Consider the following 8,327-nt stretch of genomic DNA (forward strand, 5'->3'; position numbering starts at 1 on the left):
AAGCTGCTTCCAGAAGCCTTATCTGTTCCCACCTCAGTGAAATGCTTTTGCTACACTCTTGTCATCATCAGCGATAATTAATCATAGAATCATAGAATTGTTAGGGTTGGAAGGGATCTCAAGGATCATCCAGTTGCAATCCCCCTGCCATAGGCAGGGACACCTCACACTACAGCAGGTTGCTCACAGCCACATCCAGCCTGGCCTTAAAAACCTCCAGGCAGGAGGCTTCTACCACCTCCCTGGGCAACCTGTGCCAGTGTCTCACCACACTCATGGGGAAGAACTTCTTCCTAACATCCAATCTGAATCTACCTTTTTTTAGTTTTGTTCCATTCCCCCCAGTCCTTTTACTCCCTGATACCCTAAAAGTCCCTCCCCAGCTTTCTTGTAGCCCCCTTCAGATACTGGAAGGCCACAACTAGGTCTCCTTGAAGCCTTCTCTTCTCCAGACTGAACAGCCCCAGCTCCCTTAGTCTGTCCTCATAGGAGAGGAGCTCCAGCCCTCTAAAACACAGCTCATACTGTGCTACCATTATCCTTGGCCACAGGAAAAGGTGGTTTGCACCCAAGCTGCTCAGAGTCTTCTGATTTGGCCTTGTCTGCACTCAAGATCTTTCCCAGCATAACATTTTGTTTGCCCTTTTTTTTTCCGCCTTCCTTTCAGCTATTACTGTAACACTAATAAAAACTTCAGAGTGCAACGCAGTAGAAAATCACCGCAGATAGCTCCCCTTGTTATACAGGGACGATTACATGACTGAATGATGTTTTACAGGGCTGTAACAACAACCAATGGGTTGTATTACTTTAACTACAGTGGTATATTTAAAGTGGCACAATTCTGGAGCCCAGACACAGCCTTATTTACCGCTTGAGGTGTAACAGCTGCATAAAAAATTATATTCCATAGATAAATCATCCCATGATGGTGGTAAAATACTACATTTAGCATCAGTCTGTGCCAGTAAGAGACCCAATAAGGCTTCAGACACATGTTGTTGGAAAACTGAGAGGCTTGCTTATTTTTATTATCTCCAAAGCTTTTTTGTTAGTAAGCTTGGTATTTATCAGGAATAAATGACTTTATTTCTCTTGTGGAAATTCAGACTTTGCTAAAAAACAAAGAAAAAGAATTCTCAGTGTTCCTCTGATTTTTCAGCAATCTGTCATACTGAGATTTTGTATTCCCTAATCCAAACATTGCCCTGGTGAGACCTCACCTGGAGTACTGTGTCCAGGCCTGGAGCCCTCAATATAGGAAGGACATGAACCTGATGGAGGAGGACCACAAAAATGATCAGGAGGTTAGAGGCTCCAGGGAGACCTAATAGCAGCCTTCCAGTACCTGAAGGGGGCTACAAGAAGGATGAAGAGAGACTGTTTGCAAAGGCCTGCAGTGACAGGACCAGGGGCAATGTTTTGAAATTACAGAAGAGTAAACTTATATTGGATATTAGGAACAAGCTCTCTACTATGAGGGTGGTGGAATGATGAGAACGGAGACAGGGACGACAGCGCTCAATATGAGTGATAGTAATCATCCACCTTTATTGTTCCACACTTCATTATTTATAGTCTTATCTTATGCATAGTTAATTCTATTCTAATTTAACACATACTATGGGTTTCTCTCTAAAAGGTTACATCATTCTCTTCACTACTCTGTGGAATTTTTCTACTCAGTCTAATTGCTCTTTTTCCCAGATCTCGCCTCCTCCTTATCTTGCTTGCCTCCCTTCTCAGGGGCAGCTGGACTTCAGCATGCCAAGCAATCAGCACTTTCCCACAGCTCCTACTCCATTGCTATATTAATAACAGAGAATCCTTCAAGGCCTGAATTGCACAGGTGTTCCTGGGACCCATGTCCCCTCTTGCTCAAAACAATCCCCAACAGTGGAACACTGGAACAGATTGCCCAGGGAGATACTCAAGTTGAGGCTCATCAGGGCTCTGGGCAGCCTGATCTAGTTGAGGATGTCTCTGCTGACTGCAGCAGGGGTTGGATGACCTTCAGAGGTTCCTTCCAACCCAAACCATTCTGTGATCCTATGATTATTGTGGAAAGAAACACTGAGCTGCATTGACCCCACTCAGCATGCATTTTGTGTCACTGAGGGACAGGGTACCTGGCTGCTGCTACCTCAACCTCATATAGGTCCCACATGCAGCCAGGTTTCCTGTGTAAACCTCCTAATGCTGCAATAGTGTCCATCATTTGGGAACAGCTAAACTGTGACAGGATCAGTTGGTTGGGGGTTTCTGGAGATGAAACTTTTTAAAACCTACCCTCTGACCCACCAGTTAGTTGCTTCAGCAGGTAAGGCCTAAAAAAATACTGCCCAAGCACGGTTTGAGTTTTGTGAAAGCAGTTTATACTGTATTCTGTTTTTCATCACACAGTGAGTTGTAAACATATTCCACACTGGAAAACATAACTTAGCTCTACGTTTCCTCTTTTTTAACTCTTTATGTCTTGAGACTATCCAGTACCTTTTTGTAAGCACACAGTTCTTGTATGAGAAGAAGAAAGCAGGGGGGAAAGTTGTATAAGGAAAGACTGAGGGAGATGGGGTTGTTCAGTCTGCAGAAGAGACTTAGAGGGGACTTTATCACACTCTACAAACGCCTAAAAGGAAATTGTAGTCAGGTGGGGGTCAGGCTCTTCTCCAACACAACTTGTGACAAGACTAGAGGACATGGCCTGAAGCTGTGCCAAGGGAGGCTTAGGTTAGACATTAGGAAGCACTTCCTCACAGAAGGGCTGATTAGGCACTGGAATGGACTGCCCAGGGAGGTGGTGGAGTTGCCATCACTGGAGAAAAGATTTCCATCTTTAAGAAAAGATTGCCATCTTTAAGAAAAGATTGGATGTGGTACTTGGTGGCATGGTTTAGCTGATGTGGTGGTGTTAGGTCATAGGCTGGACTTGATCTCAGAGGTCTTTTCCAGCCTCAATAATTCCATGATTCTGTGACAAATGTGTGGGATCAATTTAATATTGCTGCTATTTATAGAACTTCATCATGTCAGGGCTCCACAGCAAACAAGTGCACAGCAGTGGCACATACTCTTGCTGGCTGTGAGCACCTTCTGTACAAGTCACACAAACCCTACCAAACCAGCAGAAGGATATCTGACACATTCAATATGTATCAGGACATTCCAGGTCATAAGCATTCCACTGATGTCCCATTGAAAAGCTCCATGCTTCCACTGAGCAATTTGGCACACACAGATTGTCCCCTTCGGTGTCTGGATGGAGGTGGCTGTACCAGTGAGAAAAAGACCAACACAGCATTCTTGAATCCCATCAGACACCACTACCACACCACTTCCAAACCAAGCAGTGCACCCAGAAGCTGGTGCACCATGTGGGGTGAACTTCCTTCTAACACAAGTCTTCAAAGTGAGAATTCCAGGGAGTGTTTTTAGAGCTTTGTTCATGTTTTAGATCACCATCCTTTTCTACTCAACTGACTCATTTGAGAAGGACATTGAGACTCTTGAGTGTCTCCAGACAAGGGCAATGAGGCTTGGGAGAAGCATCGAGCACAAGCCCTATGAGGGGAGGCTGAGGGAGCAGGGATTGTTTAGCCTGGAGAAGAGGAGGCTCAGGGGAGACCTTCTTGCTGTCTACAGCTACCTGAAGGGAGGTTGTAGCCAGGTGGGGGTTGGTCTCTTCTCCAAGGCAACCAGCATCAGAACAAGAGGACACAGTCTCAAGCTGCACCAGGAAAAGTTTAGGCTTGAGGTGAGGAGAAAGTTCTTCACAGAAAGAGTAATTTGCCATTGGAATGTGCTGCCCAGGGAGGTGGTGGAATCACCATCACTGGAGGTGTTCAAAAAGTGATTGGATGTGGCACTTGGTGCCATGGTTTAGTAGTCATGAGGTGTTGGGTGACAGGTTGGACTTGATGATCCTTGAGGTATTTTCCAACCTTATCAATTGTATGATTCTATGATTCTATGACTCTACTTCAGCTGATCCCAAGGAACTAGAGCAACTCTAGCTTTGCGACAGACATTTTCTGATCAGTGAAAAGCTATCAGCCTCAGCAAACCTGAGATACTATGGTTCACTGAGTATCTCAATTGCATTCAAAGAGCTCTCATAGTAAGAAATATGCTGAGTAAGTTCAAGGGGAGGTTAACCTGCCATTGAGCTATACATGTTTGAATAGTTTGGGGATTTTGGTTTTGTTTTGGTTTTAACAAGTTCTAGAGAAAGGTCTGGTTTTATGTTTAAAGCATTTCTGAAGTAAGCAAGATATCATTGAAAGCTATCAGACACCCAGTGCTGGATTCTTTCTTCTTTTCTTTTTCTTTTGTTCCCCCCCCCCCTCCCCCCCCGTTTTATTTTTTTAAAGAGAATGGGAAGAAGTAAATTCTCCAGTAGATCCTTATTTGTATTTTTCTAAATGCTGGTCAGGAAAAGCCTCCTCCAGGAGTTTAAATTCCTGTAGCCCATTCAGCCTTCATGCCTCTTGGCTGCAGCTACCAACAAAGGTTTATTTACTGAGTGCCAGCTGTGACAGAACATTTTGCAATGCTGAAGGGCCAAAGGGTACACAACTTGTCCTGTGCCTTGCCTCAGCTGGGGAGAGTGTGAAGCAAAAAAAAATCCCCCCTAAAAACCCCCAACCCAAAACCAAACCAACACAAAAATCCAACCAGTTTTGAGGAACTTCTGCCTGATAAATACTGGAAAATATTCCAACCCTCATTAGAAAAAGAAAGTTTGCCTGCTTCTGCTGTTTCATGCACTGTGCAGCAATGAACACATATGCTGTCACATTCATATTTTACAGCTCCTACTTCCACCCACCCCCACCCCCCAAACCTTGGTAGCTCAGATCTGAACTTTAAACTTGTGACAGTGTTATGTTCATTAGAATAAGAATCACTTGCTATTTCCATTGCAAAGCTCCCCCCGAGAGGTTATCTTAGCTGTTCTATAAATCGTATCGGGAGGAAAGCTGGCATAAAGGTTGACAGCTCACTCTAGATAATCATTTCCCCTTTTCTTAAGTGACTTTAAGGAGAAAGGAGCATGTAGCTTGCCAGTTCAGTTTTTAGTGGCCAGGAATCCACATCTAACCACCACCACCACCACACTGACTAAATTGGCTTTTAAGTATTTTACTGAAATGCAGGCAAATCGCAGTCCTGCTTAGAAGAAGAAAGAATCTCAAACATTCATCAGCTATCAAGCTGTATTCTCTCCATCCTCCCAGGGCAGAGCTCATTACACAAACGAACTCCAAAGTCCTTTGACATAGACTGGCACTTGCAGGGAGGCTGGGGTTTAGATTACTGTTGATTTATCAGCTTCCTTATGAGTTGGACTGATTAGACTAACAGCTTATATGGGGTATGGTTTCAGGAGAAAAGTGCTGTGTCATAGGGGTGGTCAAATGAAGCAAGTTAGTTCCTGTAGGAAACAGAAGCTGTAACTCAGAGCAACAGCTTATTAAGGTGAAATTTAGAGGGAATAAACAGGCACCGAAAGAATCCCAGGTTGAGGAGGCAAAGTTATTTTGTGTATTGTACTTTTTCTACATAAACTGATAAAATTAAATCCTGGGCAGAGAGACTGAAGCAGTCTGGAAACAGAGCCAAGTCTTCCCAGGCTGAGTTTAGAAAGGGGAACAAAAGAGAGAGGACTGTCCCTTTAACACTGCACTTCACCATGACCTGATTACAGGCTTTTTGCAATCAACAGGGCTGTTTCTCTTAGACTTTGGAGCCAGTGTGGTTGGAAGAGGATGGTTCACTACAGCAGGTAAAGTGAGGGAGCCACAGACAGCAGATGGACAGCCTTTCTTGTAAGTCAGCTATGATAGTAAATATTAAGGAAGGAAAAAGCCCCCTGAGAATATTAACTGGAAACGTTAATGCTTCATCTACTAATCACTGAATCTATCCCTGAAACTGTAATTTCTTGTTTAAACAAAGATAATAAGATTCTCCTTTAGAAAATGGATAATCCTGAAAGTGTGTATCAGTAGCTATGATATGAGGAGCTCATTTTCTCACTGTCTCATAACACAGAAGCAGAAGACAAATTTAACTCGGTGATATTAGGAAGAATAAAATCCAACCCTGAAAAAAAAACCACACTAAACTCACATCATTTTTACCCAGCATATAACTGAACATTGAAATTAATTTCTCTTGGAATCCAAAAACTTGCAAGATACAAAAAAAAGGACTAGATATTTACACAGACAATTAAAATTATATAGACTATTATCAACTCTGAGGTACAAATGCTTTGGAATGGTGTTAAATTTTATACTTCAGATACTTAGCAACTGTAAATGACCACACCAAAATGACAAAACCAATCTGTAGTTCAATTTGTTTAGCTGCAAATAGATAGATAACTTTAGTGATGTGTGTTTGGTCTCTTCTCCCAGGCAGCCAGCACCAGAACAAGAGGACACAGTCTCAAGCTGTGCCAGGGGAAGTTTAGGCTGGAGGTGAGGAGAAAGTTCTTCATTGATAGTTGTTAGCCACTGGAATGTGCTGCCCAGGGAGGTGGTGGAATCACCATCCCTGGAGATGTTCAAGAGGGGATTGGATGTGGCACTTGGTGCCATGGTCTAGTAGTCATGAGGAGTTGGGTGACAGGTTGGACTTGATGATCTTCAAAGGCCTTTTCCAACCTTGTTGATTCTATGAAATAAAGGAACTTCTAAAAGTAGAACAGAACCTGAATCTTAGGCACTAACTTGAACAAAATGCTGCCAGTTAAAAAGATACTATGTTAAGCACTACCCATTGCAGATACAGCCAATTCTCAGTCTGCCCGTGTTTTTATTAAGCAGACCTTAGCTTATACAACACCCTCAAGAACCAGATGAACCTTTATTTAGAATAAACCAAACCAGGTTGGAAGAGACCTTCAAGATCATCGTGTCCAACCCATCAACCAATCCAACCCACCCAAACAGCTAACCCATGGCACCAAGTACCCCATCAAGTCTCCTCCTGAACACCTCTAATGAGGGCGACTCCACCACCTCCTTGGGCAGCCCATTCCAATGGGCAATCACTCTTTCTGTATAGAACTTCTTCCTGACATCCAACCTTATACCTAGTACTCCTGGGTAGTTTCAGAATCTGGCAGCCTATTTACATTGATGGAAGAGATTATATAGAAGTATTACACAGTCATTTACACACATAAGTCTTCAAATGACAAAGAACTCCATGAGATGCCACCCAGCCAAGTAGGTCAGAGTTGAAGGCACGTTTACAGATAGGCAAGAGGACACAACAGCTTTCATGACCAACTCCTTGTTACATGGTGTTGGGTCTTTATTTTCCAGGACTATCAGGCTCCCACAAGTACACATGATGAGACAACCCCCCCAAAAAAAACAACCCAAGGTTTAAAATGCAGAGTCTTAATTTGGTGCAAAACCACTGAGTAATGTTTACTTGACTTTTTGACGTGAGTTTTCATTTGACATGAGTTTTCATTAGCAGCAGCAGAGCTGGGCGTGTACCTGGTCTTGAGAAGGCATTATGCTTAGCTCCCACCTGTCACTGGGTTCAGTGCTGAGAATCAGATCTGGGAGGCAAATATAAAACCAGTATTGTGTTTAAGGAAGCAAGGAGGTGAAGAAATCCTGAACCAAAGTCTCTGCATTGTGTCTTTGATCTAACTTGTTTTCAGTGTTGTTATATGTATTGCACTAACTGGGCAAGCTACCCAAAAATTGCACTTAGTGAATGAAAATTCTTGGGAAGAAAACATGAGAACTATTAAGAAAACAAGAAGTGATCCAGGGGAAGAAGACTATATCTAATTTCTAGTGAAACTACCTTAAGGTAAATAGTTAGAACTGGCTTCATTTTTGTGTGTAGCTGTTAACTTTTTAAATGAGAATCTGCTGGAACAAAGATAGAGCTATTTCAGAGCCTGGGTAAGAGTTGTTACTGCAGTTAAGACCAAAGTATGATTTAAACTTTACAGCATGTGATAAAAGAAAGTTGTTGCATCAGTGGGGCTTCCTGGCAATACTGTCTTAGATATCAAGATGAGCTTACCTTGGGTAATCTCACAGAAAGCAGTGCAATGGGCTGGGTGCAGAGGTCAGTGACAATCTTAGGACACAAAATAAGAATCAGTTGTATCTATTGTCCCCAGGAGCACAAGTGACATAAACAATCTTTCAAGAAGACAGCAGTATCCTCCCACTGTGAAACCAGCTTCTTTCTGCTTCAATTCTTATTTTTAGCCCTGGTCAGAGCTGTGAAAAAGTTAGGGTGGTACCCACTCCACCCTTGCACCTCCCTGTAAGAGGATGACTTCA

This window comes from Melanerpes formicivorus, unplaced genomic scaffold (genome assembly GCF_026170545.1).
Source record: "Melanerpes formicivorus ecotype bairdi unplaced genomic scaffold, bMelFor1.0.p_v2 SCAF_8, whole genome shotgun sequence".
Taxonomy (NCBI): Eukaryota; Metazoa; Chordata; class Aves; order Piciformes; family Picidae; genus Melanerpes; species Melanerpes formicivorus.